A 13,554-nucleotide genomic window follows, 5' to 3' on the forward strand; every position below is an offset into this window, starting at 1 on the left:
ATATTACGAACGTAAGAGACTTAAAGAGCAAATCGGATGAAACATATATATGGAGCTAGAGCTATATCTGAACCGATTTTTACTAAAATGTGTGTACTTGCTTATAGGCTGTTTTCGGTCGGATTTGCCAAAATTCATGCCATTTGGGCTGATATTGGCCATTTGATACACAATTAACACGAAATCGGATGAAGATATATATGGGAGGCATATCCAAATCGGAACAGATTTTAATAAAATTAAAATCAACTATTTTTGGGCTTTATCTGATAACTGGTACCAAATATCATTTCTGTGGAGTGCATATTACGAATGTGAGGGATTTAAAGACGAAATCGGATGAAACATATATATGGGAGCTATAGCTATATCTGAACCGATTTTTACTAAAATTGGTGTACTTGCTTCTAAGCTGGTTTCGGTCGGATTTGCCAAAATTGATGCTATTACGGCCATTCGGTGGTCAATCACCCGAAATCGGATGAAGATATATATGGGAGCTATATCCAAATCTGAACCGATTTCGATAAAATTTAAAACAGCTATTCCTGTGCTCCATCTAATACCTGGTACCAAATATCACGGTTGTGGAGTGAATATTACGAATGTAAGGGACTAAAACACTAAATCGGATGAAACATATATATGGTTGCTATATCTATATCTGAACCGATTTTCACTAAATTTGATATACTTGCTTCTAGGCTGAATTTGGTCCGATGTACTAAAATTCAGTCCATTTGGACTTATATCGGCCATTTGGTGCACAATTAACCCGAAATCGGATGAAGATATATGGGAGCTATATCCAAATCTGAACCGATTTCGATAAAATTACAAACAGCTATTTCTGGGCTGTACCTTATATCTGGTACCAAATATCACGGTTGTGGAGTGAACATTACGAATGTAAGGGACTAAAACACTAAATCGGATGAAACATATATATGCTTGCTATATCTATATCTGAACCGATTTTCACTAAATTTGATATACTTGCTTCTAGGCTGAATTTGGTCCGATGTACTAAAATTCAGTCCATTTGGGCTTATATCGGCCATTTGGAGCACAATTAACCCGAAATCGGATGAAGATATATATGGGAGCTATATCCAAATCTGAACCGATTTTCTCCAAATTTGTTGTATTTACTTTAAGGCTAATCTCGGTCACATGTGCCAAAATTCGGGCCATTTGGGCTGATATTGGCCATTTGGTGGTCAATTAACCCGAAATCGGATGAAGATATATATGGGAGCTATATCTAAATCTGAACCGATTTCGATAAAATTTAAAACAACTATTTCTGTGCTCCATCTAATACCTGGTACCAAATATCACGGTTGTGGAGTGCATAGTAGGAATGTGAGGGACTTAAAGATCAAATCGGATGAAAGATATATATGGGAGCTATAGCTATATCTGAACCGATTTTCTCCAAATTTGATATACTTGCTTCTAGGCTGAACCCGGTTGGGTGTGCCAAAATTCAGGTAATTTGGACTGATAGTGGACATTTGGTGCTCATTTAACCCGAAATCGGATGAAGATATATATGGGAGCTATATCTAAATTTGATCCGATTCTCACCAATTTCAATAGGGTTCGTCCTTGGGCCAAAAAAATATTGTTTGGAAAATTTCATCTCAATCGGATAATAAATGCGACCTGCATTTTGTTCACAAGAATACATGGACAGACGGACGGACGGACGGACGGACGGACGGACGGACAGACGGACGGACATGCATAAATCGACTCAGAAAGTGATTCTATGAAGGTTCTCAAAAGTAACTATGGGTCTATCTCGTTTCCTTCTCCATGTTACAAACAAATGCACAAAGACATAATACCCTTACCACTATGTGGTGTAGGGTATAAAAATAGTGGTGGCGTCAACTTAATAATCGATTTAAGTAAATAAAAATATAATATAATAGTAAATGACAGTCTGAAGATCACTTTTATAAATTAAAAACATACAAATCAAGCATTTTGTTGTATTATTTAATGCCGACATTAGGAACAGAAAAGAACAGATTTGCCAGTAGTCGGCAGGGGGTGCTGATCACTAGAAAAATATCATTTTTGACCAATTTCACCAAAACTATTAAAAAATAATCCAAAAACTATTCAAATAAAAAAAAAAAAATTTTGACCAACTTTTCTAAATTAAGTAGGTTTTTTAAATCAGCTATTTCACATTTTAGATAGCTGTGTCATTTTTGAAAAAAATGTTGCCTACCGAAAGGAAAGAGATCAATTCTCAAATTCCAAATATAAGAAAGGTACTGGTTTCTTTTTATTTAATCTCATTTTTATTTTAATTGAAAATCCATACGTTACTGAAGGTAACCATACTATTCTTGATTTTCTACCCAAATTTGGTTTAGAATGATAATTAAATAAAACACTATTTAAAAACGAAATTAGTTAATTAAACTGTGAATTAGTATTACAGCATTGTTTTATACTATTTGAAATAAGAAAATATACAAAATAATATTTTTTTAATGAAATAGCATATGCCGACTACTGGCAAATAGACATGCCGAGCATTGGAAAATGGTGCCGACTACTGGCAAAAAACTACTATTTTAGTAAAATTGCAAATTTTGCCAATTTAATAAAAACAAATTAAATTTTTGTTTATTATTTTGAAAACTAAACAAAATTTGGAATCTGAACAACTTTATTTTTCTGCAATTGAAAGATTTCACTCAGAATGTTCAAAGATTGAAAAATCGAAAATCCTAAAAGTGCCGACTACTGGTACACTTACCCTATATTATGTCTGCAGGACTTTTGGTATTGCAAAATGGGCCATGTAGGTTCACCTCCCGATATTCAGTATTTTCATAATTTTAGCAACATTATTTACCAAATTGTTTTAAATTTGGTATTTTAAGGTCGTAATGGATACTACAGCCTATGACAGAAAATTGTCTGAGCAGGTCTACGTTTTGGTATAACCCCCACATAACGGTACCTCCCTATATTCGGTATTTTGATAATTTTAGCGTTATTCACCGATTTTTTTCATGTTCGCAGTTGAATATTTTAATGGCTTATGACAAAAGTTGCCTATAAAGGTCTAAGTCTTTGTATAGGCCCTAATATGACTTCTACATTCGGTATTTTTAAGTTTTTAACAGAATTTTTAACGGATTTTATTTTTTTGGAAATTGCCAATTACGTTCCAAATGGTGGAGGGTATTCAAAGTGCAGTCCGAACTTAAAGTTTATTTACTTGTCTGTTCAATAAATTTCAACATCTCTATATGCAAACCCTATAACACTTCAATATAACATCTCTATTCCTCCACCCAATACCAAATACATCTCCAAACCCATCTTCATATCTGAGTTCAATTTACCTCAATATCAAATTTCAGAATTCCTGTCCTATCCTTTCACCCAATACCAAATTTAGTACCATTTAGTACTTTTTGTGCAATTATTGTACACATTTCCAAAACAAGCTCCATATTTTGATTCAGATACCTCAATATCAAATTCGAGGACCTATCCCTTCACTAAATAAAAATATTTAGTACTATATAGCACTTTTCGTACAATTACAGTACAAATCTCCAAAACCGTGTTCATATCTGAATTTTAGATACCTCAACCTTAAATTTGATGTTTCCAGCCCCATCCAATACCAAATTTAGTACCATTTTAGTACTTTTCGTACAATTATAGCACACATTTCCAAAACTACCTTCATATCTCAATTCCAAATACAAATAGATGCCTCTATTTGTATTTGGCCTCCAGGCCTATCCCTTCACCAAATATAACAATTTAGTACTGTATAGCACTTTTCGTAAAATTATAGTACCTTTTTCCAAAAATTTAAAATTTCAGGATTCCAGCTCCATCTGCTACTCCAAATTAGTTCGAATTTTCAAAAAACCCTTTACATCCATCATACACTTCATGTCCCTCATTTCAAATTTATGGGATTTAGTTCTGATGGTTCGTCAAATACAAATTGTATTATATTTAGTATCTTTTAGTACTTTTCGTACCGTTCTAGTAAGAATTTTAAAGAACCCAGCGAATGAAATTTAAAGGTAAACGGGAGCTGATGTATGTGCTTCGGGAGTTGACGAGTTAAAGGTAATAGGGAATTACGAGGTTGGTGATGGAATTGTAGAGTTGGGAACTAAGAGGTGGTTTTGTGGGTGATTGGAATGCAATCAGGAACTCTTCCCATTGCGTTTAGATTGAAGGACTTCGATTCGTGTATGATGAATAATCAATCAGTACCACTCTTGCGGTAAGCGCCTACAATAGCAAGGCTCTCCTTTCACGCTACAAACTGAACAATATACAGGGTTAGAAAAAAACTGCAATAAAGTCAAACACCGAAGTTTTTATTTTTTTTTTTTAAATTTTATTCAATGAAAGCAAAAAATGTCGGAAAGAGCATCAAATTTTAGAATAAGTTTAGATTTGTACGAATTGGTCACCTTTGGCACGAATTGGTCACCTTTGGCACGAATTGGTCTCCTTTGGCACGAATTGGTCACCTTCAAACGGCCAATGAAACCATCACACGCTGTCCGAATTTTGCTCTGCAGTATTTTGAGTCTATTTTCTTTCTGTTGCGATTTAAGTTCTTGTACTTTTTGGAATTTCAATAGGTTTACCGCGAGCTCATTTTTAAATATTTGCCGAATGGAATATTGCTATCAAATCGCTTCTTTACTTTTCGAACCCTTTCTGCTGATGTTGCTGTTTTTTCCGTCCACTTCCTTGACGTCGGGCTACGCTACCAGTATCACGGTACCGAGCGATGGTACGAGATACAAAAGATTTATTCACAATTATATGCTGGAGTGCTCTAACGACAGCCACTTATAGTTTTCCTATCACCCTTGAATTCCATAACGAATAAATTTTTTTTCTGGAAAATTCTCACCAAAGTGCTTGTACGCTTGTAAACAATATAATGAGCTGTCACTGTAATAATTATACCCTCAGCCATATGGCTACAGAGGGTATATACAATTCGATACGGTCAAAACGTGCCTAGTCGAAAAAACGGTTTTAGACCCTAGGTCTCTTTGGATCAAATCCGTTTCAGAACATTTGGAGTCGATCTAGCGATGTCCGTCCGTCCGTCTGTCTGTCTATCTGTCTGGCTGGCTGGTGCGCACGATAACTCTCGAAGGAAGTATCCGATTTGATCCAAACTTGGTACATCGTAATATTTTTGTCAAACTTAGATCGAGTTCGGAGATGGGCAATATCGGTCCACTCCTTCTGGTACCTCCCCCACAAAAGGTCGAAATTTTCAAAAAAAATATTTTTTGCACAGAAAGAGAAACGATAATCCGATTTTGCTCCAACTTTGCAAATCCTAATATTTGCATCAGTGCTAGATCAGGTGTGAAAATGGACAATATCGGTCCACTCCATCAAGTACCTCCCACACAAATGGTCAAAATTTTGAATAATTTCAACTCTCATAAAATGTAATATAAGAGTCCGATTATCTTCAAATTTCACACATCCCAATATTTATGTTAATCCAAGGTCTGGTGTTAAGATGAAATATATCGGTCCACTTCTTCTCGTACCTTCCACACAAATGGTCGAAATTTTTAAATAAAAAAGTAGTTTTTGCATATAAAGAGAAACGATAAGCCGATTTTGCTCCAACTTTGCAAATGTGATGTTAGAGTCCGATTGTCTTCAAATTTCACACATCTCAATATTTATATTTACCTAAGGTCTGGTATTGAGATGGAATATATCGATCGACTCCTTCTGGTACCTCCCCCACAAATGGTCGAAATTTTCAAAAAAAAAAAAAAAATTCTGCACAGAAAGAGAATCGATAATTCGAATTTGGGCTAACTATGCTAATCCTAATATTTACGTGAGTTCTAGGTCAAGATGGGATGTATCGGACCACTCCTTCTGGTACCTCCCCCACAAAGGATCATAAAACGCTAAATTAACATCCGATTCCACTCAGACTTGGTGCATCTCAATATTTTCATCAACACAAGATCTGCTATAAAGGTACCATTTCTTCTGGTACCTCCCCACATAGGGTTCAAGATTTTAGAAAACAAAACGCTCTAGGGATTCGAAGAAAACATCCCAATGCATCCATCCACATCCTTAAATTTCCCACATACAAACATTCACAATTTCCAATACTTATAACTGTCCTAACTTGCGAAACAAGTCGGCGATTCTTTACAACTTGCTATATCTAAATATTTTTCTTAACCAGCATTCTGATATGAATATGTAATTTGTCGGAATTTATGATTTCGCATTAAATTGGATACGGATGTTCGATTTCCTTCAAATTTTTCACATACCAATATTTTTTATCTGTATTAGATGAAGTATGAAAATGGAATACTTCGGTCTGCTATATCTGTTACCTGGCGCATATTGCCATTTTCCGAAAATTTGCACATATCTCATATTAAGTACAAGAAGTAGTCGATATTGTCCAAATCTGTCACGTTCATAACTCAAGGCTGGGGGTATACATCTGTCGGCAAAACCGACTGATACTATTTTACTTGTTTTAACAGCTGTTGGAAATGACAGCAGTCTGAAGTTGGTTGCATTTTTTCATCCCACCCTGTAGTTCCCAAAGTTAAGATTCGCATTCAAATAAGGTTCATAGTTGGTATCATGGTACAACAAAAAAGAAAGGTAGAGCTAAAAGCTGAGCTTTTTCTAAGTATGCCTGACTTCTGCCAATTTTGTGTATGCATTTATTGTTTTGAAAAATGGACTTTGCGGACGCGCATTAAAGCTTCTTGCCAGTTTTGCACTTTTTTTAAAGATCAAACTGTTTATATCATATTTTTGAAAGAAAATCCAGAAGTTTAATTTATTTTTCGCTATTTAACTCATTTTAAAAATGAGGAAAAATATCGAATAAACGAAAAAAACTTGTTCCATGCAAATTTGGCAGGAAGCTGGTAATCTACAGTCGCTACAGTCAAAACGAATTAAGATAGAAAGCTACAATTTTGCACAGATCCCTCTTTTGTCTGCAGTATATAGTATTTGTATAGCCCACATATAACGGTACCCCCAAATATCCGGTATTTTGATGATTTTAGCCACATCTTCCAATGGAATAGTCTGAAAATCCACGAGGAGTTCTCTATGAGCACTTTACCCCCTGAAAGAGAATTGTCTATATAGGTCCACGATATCGTATAGCCCCATATAACGGTACCTCCCGATATTCGGTATTTTGACAATTTTAGCCACATTTTCCAGTGGAATTATCTGAAAATCCTCACAAGGAGTTCCTTGTGAGTGCTTTACGCCTAGACATAGATTTGTCTATATAGGTCCACAAAATCGTATATCCCCCCATATATCGGCACCATCCGATATTAGGTATTTTAAAGATTTAAACAGAATTTTTAATGGATTTGTCCTAATTAGTTTCAAATGGTGGAGGGTATTTAAAGTTCGGTCCGGCCGAACTTATAGCTTTTTTACTTGTTATACATCGGAAAGATGCAATAACTGGCCTGAATATATCTTCTAAGCTATGATGAAGAATAGGGAGATTCATCAACATTTAATAACTGGTTCATGTCTAAGAAACTTCGTTTAAGAGACTCGGTAAGAGCATTATGGTATTAATGTGAAGAGAAATATTGAAGCAAATCATGTACAAAAGCTTTTTGTGTGTGAAACATTTTAGAAGCTATAACATTTACCATTCTGTAAGCTTTGTTTGTTATCAGTTTGCAGAACTACTGGCCACAAAAGAGGAACCGAAAAGCAACAATATATTCAATATTTATTTTGACAGTGCAAGATGTTGCCATAAAATAAATTTAATTTCTAACTACAGATCGTTTACATGCGATTTTTCATACATTTTATTTTACGAATATATTTTCAAGACTACGACATATGTGAAAATAAATATATTGAAGAAATGGATAACGTCTTATTTTTTAGTATTTACCAGCTAATTGTTTATATTTTATATTTTTTCCAACTTTGTATAATATTGTTCTCTTGATAATATATAATATTATAAGTAGGCAGTAAAATTTAATGTGAGAAATAAATATTATTTTTATTTGACAAAATACATATTGACAGAAAAGTTAAAAAAATTTTGAATAAAAATGTTTTTATAATTTCGATAAATTTTTGGACGATTTGGATAACCATCATGAATTAATGGTTGCAACTGCTAAATAATGAATAAACCAATAGGCCAGATGGCATGAGGATCTTAATAGGTGAGTCCAATTGATACGTAGAATTATGAAGCTTTATAAAATTAAAAAGCAATACAATTTACGAAATGGTAACGAGAAAATATTTTGTTGTAGCTACATCAGACCGTAGTTAGGAGGGTGGTGCCTTTGAGACTTGGTATGAGATAGTTAATTTTGATAATTTACATTCAATTTCCTTCTAAGATGACTTAAGGATGTCTTCCTGTACGTTTGCTGATGAATTGTTGGAAACCAGTTTTGAAATAAAGGTTGTTGTTCGTATGGTCAGTATCCGCTAGCTTTGGTCCGTCTGTTATCATGATTTAAGATATTTTGTAAAATGTTAACGCTTTGTGGAGGAAGAAGTTCATGGTGAGTCAGGAGATCGATTTCAGTTTTGAAATCAATTTTACTTCATTGCTGCATCAAACGACGTATTAGGTCGATTCCAATATAACAGTGTGAAAAGTTAGGAAAATACTACACTTAATTCGAAATATTTTAATTGTAATTCGAAACATTTTAATTGTAATTTGAGAATTCTATTTGTAATTCAAAAATCTCAATAGTAATTCGAATTGATTCAATTGAAATTCTAATTGTGATACGAATTATTTAAGTTGTAATTGGAGAATTCCAATTGTAGTTCGAATTATTCAAATTGTAACTCCAATTCTAATTCTAATTGTAATTCGAATGATTCAAATTGTAATTCAAATGGAATAATTTGAATTACAAATGGAAAATGCGAAATTGAATTGAAAAAATCGAATTACAATTGGAATAACCGAATTACATCTGAAATAATTCGAATTACAAATGGAATTCTCCAATTAAAAATGAAATGTTACGAATTAAATAAAAAATTATTCGAATTCACCTTTAATTCGAAAAAGGTGTAGTTTAAACGGCGTGAACTTCAGCCTGTGCATACTTGATTTGTGACCAAATGGACTGTTCTCAAAATCCCTAAAATCTCCCAAAGTTTTTTTTACCTCAGATATATGACTAGAGAGAGTATATACTATTTGATACGACCAAAACGTGCCTCATCGAAATAACGCTTCTACATCCTAGATTTCTTTGGACCAAATCCGCTCCGTTTCATTTGGCTGGTGCATACGTTAACTCTCGAAGGAAGTTCTCGATTTGGTCCAAACTTGGTGCATCGTATTATTATTAGATCGGGTTCGGAAATGAGCAACATCGTCCTTCTGGCAATTCCCCCACAAAAAGTCAAATTTTCACAGAGAATAATTAACCTCATAGAGTAGGGAAGAATCATCCAATTTTATGCAAACTATGTAAATTATTAAATTTGTAAAGTATTCAGAAGGACCTTCTGGGGTGGATTTTTGAGACAATTCCATTGAAAATTTTGGCTAAAATTATGAAGATACCGAATATCGGGGGTACCGTTATTTGGGGGATATACGATATCGTGGAGCTATATAAACAATTCTCTTCCAGGGGGTAAAGTACTCAGAAGCAACTCCTTATGTGGATTTTCAGACAATTCCATTGAAAAATGTCGCTAAAATCATACGGAATATCGAGGGGGACCGTTATATGGGGGCTATACGATATCGTAGACCGGTAAAGTTTATCTTCGAAGTTGACCTGCCTGCACACAAAAGACAGACCTGTGCAAATTTTAAGCTTCCTATCTAAATTAATTTTGACTCTAGCGCGATTACTACAGACGAACGGACAGGGCTAAATCGCAAAGTTGTCAACATTTTGAATAGTTATATCTCTCACAAAATACGAAATAAGAATCCAATTATCTTAAAATTTCATAAAATATCACCTCTTCTGGTACTTCCCACACGAAGGGTCACGATTTTCAATATTTATAAATCAAAAAAAAAAGGAATGTGTATAGCGACAAACATCTATGTTCATTTTCATTCATTTATCTTGAAAATTGCAACCTCAATCTTGAATTCAAAATACAGACTGTAATCGTTGAATCAACTTAGAATTTTTACTAATACACATACTTTATGGGGTCCCTGACAAACGTTATATAATATTATAATAGATGTCTCCATTCGCTTGATTTTGTACCTCCCACACGGGGGAGGTACAAAATCTAACCTATGATTCCTAGCCTAAATATTCCAAGAAAATCGATATTCTCCGAGATCAAAATGTCAAATATTAATCAGTTCGATTGCAAAATATAACGAAATTTAAATGAAACACCATTTGGCTGAAAAGAAAAAGCTCAGCACTCAACAACATCTGGCAACAACATTTATGTTCGACTCTTTGCCGGGCCAACAAAACGAAGAAGCAACAAACACAACATTCGGTTTATTTCTTTCATTGCTGTTTCGCTTCGGTTGTAGGGGTCTTCTGGCTGGTTGGTTGGCTGGCTGGCTTGCTCGCTCCCAACGTTCAGGTTGTTTGGTGGCTGTACCGCTGTTGCAGTTCATCGCTGACGAAGTCGATGTCGAAAAGAAACAACGAGGAAAAAAGAATTTAAAAGTTAAGAGCAAACGGTGCAAGCAATTAGTCGTGTACGGTACGCGCTTAAGTGAGTATTAAAATCTCGAAACAGAAGTTGGTCGTTTGATCGGACGGCAGGCGCTGTATTGAGTGTGTTTCTTGGTTTTTGGTTTTTGTAACTGTCGTTAGTTGATTTTTTTTTTACGGTGTACCCCAACACATTGGACAAGGCATTTGACGGTGGCGATAAAAATTAAATTAAATTGAAAATCAAAAAAACTAATATTTATTTTGTGTAAAAATTGAAAGATATAAAAAAGTGAGTGAGACATACATATTTTAGAAATATTCTTCAAAATAGAAGAAAAATACATAGTGGGAAACTGCATAACTTCTTGTACATGTAAGTTTGGTTGTAATTGATAATTTTGAGTGAAGGATGCCGTGAACAAAGAACAATGTTTTCTGTTTTAAATATAACCAAATTGTTTTGATGAAATTAAACGTTGTTATTTTTATCAAAATCATTTACAAGTGCACAATTTACAGATGTTTCCAATAATAATATTGATTTAAATTTATTGAAATAAAATTTCTCATTTTTGCACAAAAAAAATTGGCCGAAGGAAAAGAAAAGAATTAATTAAAAGAAATATTCAAAATTATCTTTTTATATTGTAAGGGACGCAAAATGATGTTAAATTGTGAACCACAAATTTAGAACAATCTTTAAAAAATTAATTGTTTTTAATTTAGTGTGATAAAAGGACATTCCATTTTTTCACAAACATAATGGGTGGAAATGTTTAAATTAGTAAAAGATTATGTTCTGGATCTACTTTATAATTGCTAAAAAGCACTTTCTTGTGCAGAAAAAATTAAAAACTTGGAAAGGCGAGATATGTGAATTCCATGAAAAAAAGACAGGACGAACTTTTATTTTATCGCTAATAATAAGGAGGAGTTAATAAATTATTTTAAAATCCCGAATAGTTACGAGTTATTAAAAGAGGCGAAACATATCTTCATTATTGCATTTCAAATTACGCTAACATTTCGAATATACTTAATTCTGTATATCAATTTAGTACAAGATTCTTCCTAAAAAACGCCTATTCGAGATTTTCGTCGAAGAATACCAATCTGGAAGCATTTTCATATATTTTTTTTTGCTCCCGCAATCCTCATAAAAATTTATGATATTTAAAATGTAAAATATCAAAGAATTCATAAAATTTCATAGATTATAAAATTGAATATCTAGATCAAGAACATTTTGAAATATAATTTTTAGAATCGTTTTGCCAGATGTTAAAGACTTTCCTCAAATGAGAACTTTTCTCAAAACAAGTGACATATTTTTTACATAGTTATATGTTTTAAAGCAGTACAGGTCCTAGAGTTTTTGTTGCAAAAATCGACAATATTGGTCCACTCCTTTCAGCACCTACCTCCACCACAAAACATTATAGATTTGAATAGTAAGTCTACAGATGTATACCCCCCAGCCTTGAGTTATGAACGTGACAGATTTGGACTATATCGACTACTTCTTGTACTTTATATGAGGTATGTGCACCTTTTCGGAAAATGGAAATATGCGTCAGGTAACAGATAAAATACATCATCCAGATAAAATACATCATCCAAGTCTGAATAGAATCGGATGTTAATTTTGCGTTTTAAGAGCTTCATGGATACTCAGAATTTTGACCTTTTGTGGGGGAGGTACCAGAAGGAGTGGAGCGATATATCCCACACCAGATCTTGAGTTAGTTGAAATAATGGGACGTGTGTAATATGAAGAGAACCGGATTTTTATTTCCGATTCTTTGCTCGTTTTGATTATTCAAAACTTAGATTCATTGTGTGGGAGGTACCAGAACGAATGGTCCGATCTCGAATGGTATCGATTCTCTTTCTGTGCAGAAAATATATATATTTTTTTGAAAATCTTTATTATTTGTGTGGGAGGTACCAGAAGAAGTGGACCGATATATTCCATCTTAACACCAGGCCTTGGGTTAATATAAATATTGAGATGTGTACCAGAAGGAGTTGACCGATATTGCCCATCTCCGAACTCGATCTAAGTTTGACAAAAATAAATCAAATGATATCTGTAGCCATATGGCTGAGGGTATAAAAATGTAATATTAAAGTAATTTATTGAAAATTAAGTTTGCAATAAAAGTTTTGGAAATTTTTAAACTTTTATTCGGAAGGTACTAGGAACATTGAACGGATATATTCCATTTTCACACCTTATCTGATACTGATAAAAATATTGAGTTAAGTGATAAGTTAAACGAAAATAAAACACTTATTAACCTTTTGTAGTGAACTCACATATTTCATATTTACATTAGATCTATGGCGGAATATTTTAAAATTTGAACTCATTTTGATACCCTACCCCACATAGTGGTAAGGGTATTATGTCTTTGTACATTTGTTTGTAACATGGACAAGGAAGCGAGATAGACCCATAGTTACTTTTGAGGATCTTTATAGAATCACTTTTTTAGTCAATTTAGGCATATTAGTCTGTCCATATATTTGTGAACAGCATGCAGGTCACATTTATTATCCGATTGAGATGAAATTTTCGAAACAATATTTGTTTGGGCCAGGGACGAACCCTACTGAAACTGGTGGGAATCGGTTCACATTTAGATATAGCTCCCACATATATCTTAAACAAATTTCGGGTTAATTGTACACCAAATGGCTAATATCAGTCCAAATGGCCTGAAGTTTGGCACATCCCACCAAATTTAGTCTAGAAGCAAGTACATCAAATTTGATGAAAATCGGTTAAATTTTTTGTTACGGGAGCTCTACTAAATACGCATAGTTG

The 13,554-nt window shown here is 33.8% G+C and overlaps 1 protein-coding gene across 2 annotated transcripts in view; it reads left to right on the plus strand.

Annotated features, from left to right (window-relative positions):
• Positions 1-10,752: 10,752 nt before the first annotated feature.
• Positions 10,753-13,554, plus strand: part of LOC101900331 (glucose dehydrogenase [FAD, quinone]) — a 119,150-nt gene continuing 116,348 nt past the window's right edge. The window contains exon 1 of one of the 2 annotated variants that reach the window (XM_059127972.1): positions 10,753-11,097. The gene's annotated coding sequence lies outside the window, so the exon portion shown is untranslated. The remainder of the gene's footprint in view (positions 11,098-13,554) is intronic. The other variant, XM_059127975.1, reaches the window with a different exon arrangement.

This window comes from Musca domestica, unplaced genomic scaffold, assembly GCF_030504385.1.
Source record: "Musca domestica strain aabys unplaced genomic scaffold, Musca_domestica.polishedcontigs.V.1.1 102, whole genome shotgun sequence".
Taxonomy (NCBI): domain Eukaryota; kingdom Metazoa; phylum Arthropoda; class Insecta; order Diptera; family Muscidae; genus Musca; species Musca domestica.